Below are 12,887 nucleotides of genomic sequence, written 5' to 3' on the forward strand. Positions count from 1 at the left end.
TCAGTAAATTAAGCCAGGTGGTGAAAGATAAATACCATATGATCTCACCTATAAGTGGAACCTAATCAATAAAGCAATCAGCAAGCAAAACAGAACCAGAGACATGGAAATAAAGAACAAATTGACAGTAACCAGAGGGGAGGGGAGAGGGGGTTTACAGAGGAAGGAAGGGAAAGGGTCAAGTCAAGGAACATGTACAAAGGTCCCATGGACAAAGAAAATGGGGGGAGGGGAGGATTGAATGTGGGAGGTGGAGGTGAGTAGGGCAGGAAAGAGTAATGTGGGGAAAATGAGGACTACTGTAATTGAACAACTATAAAAAAAGTTATTTGAGAAAAGGAGTGTAACCTAGACAGCAATAACGATATGTATATGCAAAATATTACCCTGGAATATGATATAATCAATTGTGTTTGTAAATATAACTAAGTAAGAAATGGAATTAAAAAATTAAAACAAAAGATTTTTTCCTGGAAAGTTTGAGCCAAAAGCGTGGGTGTACCTAATACAGGGCAAAGTACAGTAAGTCATAAGTGGGATGGAGAGAGGGGGTGGGGCTTACTGCTCCTTGGCAATTGCTTTCCTTTCCATTCTCTTCTTTTTAAGTTCTCTGTATCATTTGAGAAAGGGGATGGGTCCTTGATATTGTAATTTCTAGCTTTTTTTATGAGATAGCTCGTGCAGAGGAAACAGTTGGGTGAGACACTGTCAGGTAAAAGGAAGAGAGAAACTAGGTTGTTTTGAAAATCTTGTTTCTGTGCCTCATCACTGATCATGACCACAGTGAATAACAGTGGTTCTGCTTACCTGGCATTAGCAATGTGTGTATTATTGGGTTCTGGTTATGCCTCCTTTTTTCAGATCTCAGCCTGTGGGTGGGGACTTCTCCAGAGTGAGCAAAAGTTGAAGCAGTAATATGACCAGAAGATAATTCCAGTAGTCTAGACCAGAGAAGAACATGTTGAACAAATTACTTTAACAGCCATGAACAAGTTGAAAATGGAATTTTGGGATCTCTTTTGAATATAGAACTAACAAGGCATGTGAAAAAATTAAATGACTAATGTAATAAAAGAAGAAATAGAAAAATCTTTGAGAATTCACTTGAAAAACTGGATAAAAGCAATACAATGGTAGGTATGGAGAAGAATGAGGAAGGAAGAGATTAGAAGGGAGGGTAGATGAATCAAGAGTTTCTTTTGGTAAAATTTGTCATTGACATGGCTATTTGATATCTATGTGGAGAATCAGGTAAAAACTTAAGCTTATGAATCCAGAGCTAAGGAAAGCACTTCAGTTTACATATCGATTACATAAATGGGGTAGAGTATTGGTATAACAAAGTCATGAAATTTGAAGATATGACATAGAAACTGGCTATACATAGTGAATAATTTATGATATCAAGGACTAAATCCCAATACACACTAATATTTAGAAGTTAGACAAAAACTATTGAGACTAAAAAAGGCACCACTAGTTAAGCAGGAGGAAAAAGAGGAAAGTTTCTGGAAGATAAGTGAAAAAACTTTCCAAGATGTGATGTCCCCTGGAAAAATGTCTCATGTGTCATTTATACCCTTTTCTCTCTCTCTCTTGCTTGCTCTCATTCTCTCTCGTTTCTTTCATTGCTTTATTAGTTACTCGGACAATATATATTGAAAGCTTGTTAACTGCAATCAATATGCTAATTAATTCAGAATTTGGGTACAGGAGACCCTGAATACAAATTATGTATATTAAATTTATTAGGGTTTACAAGATTGTATGGGTTTCAAGTGTTCATTTCTACAATACATAATATACATATCACATTGTGCGCCCACCACCCAAAGTCAAATCATCTTTCGTCACCACGTATTTGACCCTCTTTACCCTTTATTACCTCCCCACCCCCTTCCCTCTGGTGAGCACCATATTTTTGTCTGTCTCTATGAGGGTTTTTTTGTTTACTTTTCTTGCTAATAGTAGTCTCTTGAACAAAAGTCAATTTCCCAAGACTGTTACTTTAAACAAAGAATGATAAAGTTTATTTCTAGACAAAAAGGAATAAGCTAACTTCTAAAACAGACTTATGATCTCACATTTTAGGAAAGAAACAAGATTTATACCTTGCTTCACACTTTATATATATTTACTCATTCAAATACTATAAATATATGTATACGTATTTTGTTTAACTATACCATATTTATTTATAGTATTTGCAATAAAAATTAAGTAAAATATTTTCTCATGTAGCTGTTCTATAATTGTATTTTTCTGCTTGAAATCAGTAGCATCTTCTCTCTAGAGCTCTTTATTTCTCTGCGGCACTTCAAGGGTTAAATGAATCAGCCCCTTGTCCTTGACTCAGGGGATGGCTACACTGGAGCTGCCCTTTATTTCCCTTACATTTTGTTTTGCTCTTTCTTCTTTAGGGCTGAACATGTAGCCTTCGTTTTTTTTTTAAATCTCCAGCCAAGATGCACCTTGAAAGTGGGAGCTATCCAGAATGTGGGTTGGATCTAATTCTTAAAATCAAAGATAGGTAAGCTCCAAGGTTAAAACTGGACAGCAGCTCCGGAAATCCTAAATGCAAACACCACCTTTCAGTCAATTACCTGCAAATTATTTCCTGCTCCCTTGTCTCTGAGATGCAGGATTGCAGCCTCGCTGAAATTTTTCTTTTTAAATTAAGCAGCACATTTTAGATATCTAAGAAGTGGCTGAATGAGGCAGGGGATTTTAGGTCTGGATTCCATTCAACTTTGCTACTGCTTTATTTTATCACTGCATTTTCACAAGTGGGGGTGAGAACTGTAGAATTTAATGAAGGTCATTAAAGAAGAAAATATGGCAACAAAATAGGCTTGATGTTTCAGAGTAAAAAATAGGAAAATTGAGAAAGCAAAATATGCTATTAAGATTCTGCACTGCTATTTCCTTTTTTCTTCAGCATAATTATGAACTGCTTGTGACAAATAAAATACATTAAGCAGACTGAACCCTGCAAAATAATTGTATTTAACTACAGAAGTTTTTGTTTTCAACCTTATTCAAACCATTAAAAGCTTATGTTTATATCTTTATACTCTTTAGTCATTAGAATTGGGATTTAAATGCAGCAGAAAAGACAAGAACCAGTCCCCAGTATTAGCCTACTGTTAGCTGATGGGAACAGCCAAGTCTCCTGAATAAAATGCAAAATACATATTTTAATCTTTTAATAACATTAAGTTCTGCTGTGGCTAAATTTATTTCTAAAGTATGTGTACCCAGAGCGTGCCTAGAGAAATTTAATCTACAGAAGGTTTTAACAACCAGAAATGGCTATATTTAGCTAGGTTAAAATATCAGACAAAGGAATAACATTTTCTCCTTAATTCCTCTCATTACAAACTATGTGTAGCAGAGACCAGGACCTTTTACCTTTTGTGAAGCTTTCCATCTGCCCAATTTGCCTGGATAGTGATGATGTATGGTAAATGACCTCCACTGAAGGTCGAAGAATAAAGAATCAATATTACAATATAACTGAGGAATACACACACACACACACACACACACACACACACACACAAAGAGAAAACAAAGTCCTGTAGATACCTGGAAAAAATAGGTAAAGACATGAATCCTGATATTATATATTAACAAGTTACTGACACTCTAGGATGGCATGGATATCCCCCATTCAGTCTGTCCTGAAGTTTGGAATACAACCACAGCATTAGAGTCACTCATCCCTTACTTTTGGGTTCTACTGTTTTGTTTTGTTTTATTTTTTGTATTCACCTGTGATGTCCAAATACTAGACAAGACAATGAGCTGCTTTCAGATATTCAGCATGAAAGGAAAATAGTCTATTACCACTGGGGGTCATAAGTAGATACCACCTGTGCTGGGCAGACTCTAAGATGGCACCTTATGATCTCTGACACCTCATGTTCATACCTTTGTGTAATGCTTTGCCTTGAGTATGGCTGTATCTGAAAATTCACTTATAGCGAAATGAATATGATAGAAGTGATCAAAGGCTAATTCAAAGGTTGGGTTTAAAAAGATTGTGTCTTCCATCTTGAGCTCCTTATCTCGGAATCTGTACTCTGGGGGAAACCAGCTGTCATGATGTGAGAAGTCCTAAGGGGAGGGCCACAAGGCAAGGAGCCCAGACTTCCAGCCTTCAGAGAGCAAGAACCTTACACTGACTTGTAAATTGCCACCTGAGTGAACTTCAAAGTAGATTTCTCTTTAGTTGAGACGAATGCAGCCCCAGAAAATACCTTGACTGCCTACTTCTGAGAACCACTACCCATGAATGTGCACCTAAGACACAGCAAAATTTTTGGCTCAGAATGATAATAAATTTTGTTTAACTTTCTGAGGTTATTTGTTACACAGGTAATTTGTTAACTAATGTAATATCTTTTTGGATTTTGCACTTAGTTTTTCATTTAAAACCCATCCATCTGTTTTGTTTATAAGCATTAGGAGTTTATGATGAATGTATTTTTCCATTAAAGTAAGAAAACAATAAGAAATGAGATAGAACAATATCAAGTAAAGATATTAGAATACCTTTGGATAGAATTAGCCTAAATAAATATAATTCTCTTTCTTAATTTTTTCTTATTTATGCTATCTATTCCTTATTCTTTATTTATGTTCTTATATTTATCTCAGCTAAATATCTTGGTGACCTAAGGGCTTTGTTATATTGATAAAAAATAAGAATAATTCTATAACTTCTTTCCAACTATGTAGACATAACATATTTCCAACAGAAGACAATAATTGTTCATGACAGTGGCCAAATGATTTCTCAGAAGACAAACTATTGTATCAGTAGACAAAACAACTAATGGCAGACTCCTCTGACCATAGGCTACCATGAAGGAAAGGGGAGAGTCACTATATCAAAATTTGGCATCCAACTGTATAATGTCTGGGTGTCTCTTCCTATTATTATTGATTGACAAACATTTAGCTATATAAATGAAGAATAAAGGAGAGAACACCTAAATAAATGAAATCAGAAGTGAAATAAGAGAAATTATAACTGATGTCACAGAATTTAAAAAAGATAATAACAGACTACTATAAACAATTACACACCAACAAATTCAATAGTCTAGAAGAAATCGATAAATTCCTAGAAATATGCAACCTACTAAGACTAAATCCTGAAAAAATAAAAAAAATCTGAACTGACCAATTACAAGTCAGGAGATTGAATTAGTAACCAAAAAGCTCTTAACAAAAATATCTCAGAACCACAGAGTTTCACTGGTCAAGTATATTAATTATTTAAACAATAATTAACACCACTATTTCTCAAACTTTTCCAATAAATTGTAAAGGTGAGAACATGTTCAAACTCATTTATGAGGCAAGCACCGCCATAATTGAAAGGCAAGCAGAAACACCACAGGAAATAAAACAACGGTATGTTGACGGTGTGAGGGGAGGGAGGGTGAGGGCTGGTTAGAGGTGGGCAAAGGGAGAAAAAAAATGGGGACAACTGTAATAAAAAATTAGAAATAAAAAGCCTAACTTAAAAACAGAATGTATAAATATACATACAAAAAATACCAGCAAACTTAATTCAACAACATGTTAAAAGGATCAGCCATCAATGCTACACAGGAATTGTCCCGGAAATGCATTTGAAAACCCATTATAACTATACACATCACTAAAAAATAAAGGGAACAATCACATGATCATCTCAGTACATGAAGAAAATTACTCACTTCTCGTGAAAAAGTTTCTGAACACACTCGGAATAGAGAGAAAGATGTCAACATAATAAGGCCACATATAAAAGCTCCTGGTCAACATCATTCTCAAGGTTGAAAGAGTGAAAACTTTTCCTCTCGCATGAGGAACAAGAACCAAGAACGTCTACTCTCACCACTTCCAGAAGTCTTGTTTCTAAATTTTGGCTCCCAATTTCTTTCCTCTACAATCATCTAATCCAGCAGAGAAAAGTCATCAAATACAATTGTCAATTAATATATATTTGTTTTTAAAAGGAGTTAAAAGCCATCCCTCTGTTTTCTTTATTAGCATTGGGAGTTTATGATGAATGCATTTCCCATTAAAGTAGGAAAACAGTTCAGAAATGAGATAGAATAATCTCAAGTGAAGATGTTAGAGTACTATATCAGCAGAGTACTAGAAGTCTTAGCCAGAACAGCTAGGCAAGAAAAATAATTAAAAGATGACCATTCAGAAAGAAAGTATTAAGACTGTCCCTCTTTGCAGATGAGATGATCTTACATATAGAAAATTCTAAAGATTTCATTAAAAAGCTATTAGAATTTATAGATTAATCCCGTAATTATAAGATACAAAATCAACATAAAAATTCAATTGCATTTTGATTAACACTAACAACAAATTATCTACAAAATAAATTAGAAAAATCTGCTGCTGGCTTCGCCCCTCTCACCGGTTTAGCTGAACAGTTAATTGTTTTTGGACTCCGTATTGTCGATTTTCTGTGTGGTTTGGTTGCATTTATTATTATTAAAACTTTGTTATTTTTAGGTTTGGTTGTGTGAGGACGCAAAGTGTTTCCACCTACGCCTCCATCTTGGCGGAAGTCCCAAAATAACTTTAAATGAAAGATAAAAACACTTGGAGAAGGAAGGGAAGTTAAGGGGAAAAAGGGGGAGGGATTTGGAGGAACAAATAGGAAGGACACAGGGACGAGAACTAAGGGGGGTGGAAATGGGAGGGAGGTGGGGAGCAAGGGACGGGGGAGGCTGGGATGGGAAAAATAGACAAAAAACTGTACTTGAAAAATAACTAAATAAAATTTAAAAAAAAGAAAAAGAAAAAAAAAACCACTTATTGCAAACATACTATATGCCAGACATTTTGCTACATATTTGTGTATATATATAAAATATATTTCAAAATACAATTTTGAAAATGATATAGTTGTAGGGTTTAATAAAATATCTACTGAAATAAAATAATAAATATATATAATTTTTAAACAAAGAGCAAGTCATGCTAGTAAATAGCAAAGCATTAAAAATATATTTCAGACAGATTCTACCAGCTAAAAAGACACAAGCAAGACATTTCATTTTTCTGATATTTAGTTTGTCTATTTTTAAACCAGGGTTAATGATTTGTTTTTAATCTTTTGCAAGGATATTAAAAATAACAACAACCCAGTGGGAGCTGGCAGATAAAATACCAGGCTTCTATCTATGTCAAAGTATCGGTATGATTAAAACAAACTGAAAATTTCTAACCTTTCTACATTTCTGAATTTTCTACATTCATCATTTTATAATAAACGACCTTATTATTAGGTAATAAGCTTTATTTGGCCTTACAGAACCCTAATCAGTATGGACAGAGTACATGTTGCATTTGGACTAGCTGAGCTCGAGACTTAGAGATACAATTGTGCCTCCCTTCCCCAATTCCACCCCCACAGTGCAGACAGGTGTCCCATCTGGAGTGTCAATATTCACTCACAATCAGGTCTACTTTCCTGTTTACTGTTTTCTTAAGAAAACAAAATTGAGATGATTGTTTAGATCTCCTAACCTGAACTGGTAACGTTGCCATTTCCTCTTATGAATGCTGGTCATAATTTTTTTCTTTGTTACTACCTCCTTTTTATTCCTTTAATTCTAGATTAAAGGTATACTTGCTAATTTTCAGACTTTTCTATTTCCTCTTTCAGGAAATGGGAAGTTAACATAATAATGGGAATCTTTTATACAATTTTGAATGAGAATTCTAAAAATAAACTGAATTTCTTTTTTTTTTAAATTTTATTTTTTATTTATTTATCTTTAGAGGGGAAGGGAAGGAGAGAGGGAGAGAAACATCAATGTATGGTTGCGTTTCGTGCATCCCCTGCTGGGAACTGGCCTGCAGGGAACCGGCCTGCAACCCAGGTATGTGCCCTGACTGGGAATTGAACTGCGATTGTCTGGTTCGCAGGCCCGTGCTCAATCCACTGAGCTACACCAGCCAGGGCTGAATTTCTTTTTTTAATATCAGGTGTCCCGGATATTCATTTGAAGGGAGTTGTTGCTGTTATTCAGCTTTGTTATTACTATAGATGGTAACTATTATAGGTTCTGAGGTAGTATTGCTTAAGTTGGGTACTTCTGGAATTTCACTCTCTTTTATTACTGATTGACTGGGTGGTATTGAATGATGTAGATAACTACTCTAAATTGAAGTCTTTTCATCTATAAAACACATAAGTTTGTTGTGAGGATTAAAACCCCATTACTACACACATTATCATTCCATAATATTTATATAAATGATTCTATTATTTTCTTACCTTGAGTGCTTACTGTCCTCTATATTTTATAAGGAAGTTATCTCTGTCTATTCATTTCTATATTACAGAAGTGATGCAGTGCATCACATATGGAAGGAACTTAGTAAAGGCTCAAGAAAAAATGGATAAATGAAATAGGATCAATGTGATTTTCTCGATACACAAATGCAAACTATTATAATGATAAAGATGATTAACTTTTTCCCCCACACCTTGTAAGGTTAATGCTATTATTCCCATGTTAGTGATAAGAAATGTTAGGCTCAGAGAGGTCACAGTAACTAGTGAAATAAGGGCTTACCTTATCTCCCTTTAAGTTTAGAACCTAACCCATATCTAATTTTTTTATTTTATAAATAAACATCAGTAAACAGATGTCTCAGGTCAGCTGCCTGAGAGACAGAGCCTAAGACAAATATTAGCACCCTTGGGGCGCTCTTAGAATAAACAGAAATAGAATGAGTCAGAGCAAGAAGCTAAGCAAAATGTGGCTTTTACTGAAGTCTAGACTGAGCCTCCCCCTCCTCCCACCCGCCTAGTGAGCTCTGCAGTGTGAATGGTTCCACGGAGTTCTCCTGCCTTGAAGTGAATAGGTTAGGGATGCAATTTTGTGTCCCCATATCAGCCAGTTAGTGGCTTTTTTTCCCCTAAATTCCTAGACATGTTGTAGTGAGATAGGTCTTGCCAGCCAAGGACAATTTTCTGCAGAAGTGTGCAGTTGCATCTAATAGTAGCCAGCAGTCACAGCCTGTAGGCGTTGGATGAATGAGCCCAGTAAGGGGAACCTAGGCAAAGCACCAGCAGCCTCTCTCAAAAAGGAGTTGGTAATCCAAAGCGGAATCTTGATTTTCCTGCTGTTTCCCATGCAGTTTACTCAAGAATCTCTCATCCACATTTCCTGAGCCTTGTTTCAGCCTAAGCAACCTTTGTATTAAGTCTTTATTTTGAGCAAAGGTGCATAAAATAAAAGAAGCAAAGGGATATTAAGGAAATACTACCATTTTGTTATCAACAAGAATATTTTATTGTTGGTCCTACTTTAACATAATACCATAGTTACCAATCACTGGGCTTATGTCTTATCACTATTACTATCAGATAACTGGCATCTGGAATTATACCACATTGTGAATTTGATGGACTTCCAAACCATGTTTTCTTTGTGAAAGTCCACTGGAGTTTTACTGTTTGTATCTTCACTGAATGTCTCACCTTCCTCTTTAGATTCTGCCTAGCACTTACCTACTTAGGTTTACATCTTCTTTGGATGATTTTCTCTGTGAGGGATTCATATTTCTGTGCATAATTATGATTTCTGTTCAGGTTCAGAGACATTCCTGGGTCCTCTGGATCTGCCTGCCTCTAGGCCCAGCTTTCAGGTCCTGTAGCCAGTGGCTCCAGGTGATGAGAGCATCTTTCTTTTCAGAAGCCCGATCACAGTGGCTGCCTTTGGGAGAGGGCACTAATTTATAATTGCAAATAGCCATAAAATATTCTGAAATACAGAGCTTTTAATTATACAGAGAAGGTTGACCCTAGAATTCTAAACCTCTTGAGGTCTCTTTACATGCCCATTGCAACACTCTTTAATGTCAATAAACCACAGTCTGCAAATTGGAAAGTGAGAAACCACCTCTGGGGACAGCTGAGGTTGGGGTGAACCACAAGGAAGTACCTTTACCTGGAGGTCAAATAATCATGGTAAAAGGGCAGGAAACTCTGGTGAGCGTTGTTCTAATTGATGGAGAGCTAGGATTTTATAAAAATAAGTTTTTTACTTTTTAATATTCTACACCGAGGACCACAGTATTATTTATATTTAAAAATTCATATGTAAACCTGCATTTAGAGATCCTGGCAGATAATAAGAACAATAACAACAGCAATAAAATCTGTAATAATAATAATAATAATAATAATAATAACAGGAGAAGAGAGAGAAGAAAACTCTGTTGCCACCAGTTTTGAATTGTCCTTGGAATACTTGACCAAAAATTAAAGACAAAAATAAGGGCAACAACAACGATAAATAGTAATAGTAATAATAATAATAATAATAATAATAGTAAACCACAAACAGTAGATCCTACAGCATCCTGCCTTCTCTATGGAATCTTGGAGCCTATGAGCTGCTAGTGCGCTTCCACATTGGATGAGCCTATTATGTGTCAAGCATGTGCTACACACGAGGGATGTAAATACATACATACAAACAATTCACGAGATATTTTTCCTTATGATTATCAGGTTTAGAGTTTAGTACAGGGAGGCAAAACATGTGAAAAAGTACTTGTTACAAAATGTTACATTTTATTCTCCCCCCACAGAGGGACAAGACTGAGAAACTTGAAGATGAGAATTCTACCTGTGTCATGGTAAAGAGAGTTTCATAGAATAGGCACTTCGGGATGAATCTTGGAAAACCTTTCTTCCTGTCCTCTCAGCTTTTGATGGTGTAAAGTCATTAAGGATTGTTATTGTGACCTTCCTCTGTTGATTTGTGGGAGAAGAAATGTAAATAAGATAGCTCTACAGGTAAAGAAAACAGAAGGTAAGTTATAACACTAGGTAAATGTCGGGGTGGTGGTGATGTGTGAGGTAATGAACGAAAATACAGAGACCTTGAGAAAGAGCTAAAATATCGTAATTAGAGAAGGCATCAGAGTGGTCCCCTCAGAGAGATGGCAGAATCACTGTATGAAGGCACGTGAGTTTATGCCTAAGATCCTGACAACAGGATTACCATTAAGACCAAAAAATCTTGAAATTGCTAATTAGTTTTTCTTTAGAAAATTTTAGATAAATGTATTATTTACCCATAATGACTACACGGTTAAGAGTATGACCTTTTTCGACAGTTGAATGAACACTTCCATTAGACACAAAATTTCCTGTGTTCATAGAGTTTACTGTCCCAGTAAAGAAGGCACAATTTGAAATTATATAGATACACATTCACATGGATACATATTTGTATGAGTTGTTTTTAAACGTGACTTATGCTTTAACTCATCAAGAACATCTTAATAAAGATTCTACCACTTACTGGAACTGTTAGATTCCATGGGGAATGTAAGAATGGATCAGAAGTAGGCTCAATTCTGCTGGAAATGCCAGTCCAATTGGAGCAAGAGGGCATATAACTGCCCATAATTGGAGATGTAGAAAAAGTGTCATAAAAATATAGGTTATATAACTGTTCCTGGGGAGAAATATTACATTTCAGTGGGAGAAGTGACTACATCCTGAAGCAGAATTGGCAGACTTATCGAAACCTTGAATGAAAGTTCATATAGTCTGGGTATGTGTGCAGGGCATGTTGGGAAAAGGGGCAACATGAACAGGCGGGGCTGGAGGTAAGGCTTCTGCAACCAAACACTGCAGACTGGAGGACTCGAACTGTAGACATGTACTGTCCCACTCTTGTTGAGACTGGATTTCTGAGACCAGTGTGTCAGCAGGTGGGTCCTTCTGAGGGCCACGAGAGGAAGATCAGCTCCAGGACCCCCTCCTTGGCTTGTGTATGGTTGTCTTCACATTGTCTTCTACCTGTCCTTGTCTGTGTCCGAGTTCCTCTTCTTATCACAGCATCAGTCATATTCGATTAGGGCCCACTCTATGACCTCACTTTAACTTAATTATCTCTGTAGAGACCATATGTCTAGATAATATTACATTTTTATATAATGGATTAGGACTTTACCATAAATTCAGGGGGAGACATAATTCAGTCCATAATAGTCAGTGAGGCAAGGAATTGTGGTATATACAAGGAGAATGGTACATTTTAGTTTGACTAAAATAGAAATCAGGCTGGCCACAAGAAACTGAAGCCAGATTGTATACATCTTGAGTATTAAAATAGAAAGTTAGGACTTTATTCCTCAGGCATTAAGAAACCAGCAATTAATCTGAACATGGAGAAACATAATAAAGTCAAAATTATTGCATGCTTATAGTGTGCCAGATAAAGACCATTCTAAGTGGTTCCATTATCACCTCCTTTTAACCTTTGCAACAGTACCTTTAATTAGGTTTTAAAGGTCTTGTATTATAGAGTAGTAAACTAAAGTTTAAAAATTATTATAGTTTATGAATGTTAGAACAGATCATTTAAGTCTTTAAATTCTTTCATCACAAACCATACACAATTCCAGTATAGTTGCAATCTCTGACATTGTAGTTTTCATTCTTCAAATTTCAAATCGTTTTTTAAAATATATCTTCAATGCCTCTACTTTAATTTTCAAACATATGGGAAAGCATTACATGAAGTTTTTTGTCCTTGTCTAAAGATATTTATATCTGTGTCAGTTATAGGTCAGTTTCAAATGATTGATTTTTTTCTGTTCATCTTGTTCTGCTTCTTTTGTATGCCTGGTAATCTTTGATTGCACAGCAGACATTTCACATTTTACCTTGTAGGTTTCTGTATATATTTTTATAAATATTATTGATGTTTGTTCTAGGATGCAGTCAGATTACTTATAGACGGTTTGACTCTTTTTGTGGCCTTGCTTTAAGATTCGTTAGATCATAGTGGATCAGGGCTCAAACTTGGCCTAATTATTCCCCATATCTG

The sequence above is a fragment of the Artibeus jamaicensis genome, unplaced genomic scaffold (assembly GCF_021234435.1).
Source record: "Artibeus jamaicensis isolate MK-2021 breed Jamaican fruit bat unplaced genomic scaffold, CSHL_Jam_final scaffold_3222, whole genome shotgun sequence".
NCBI classification, from domain to species: Eukaryota; Metazoa; Chordata; class Mammalia; order Chiroptera; family Phyllostomidae; genus Artibeus; species Artibeus jamaicensis.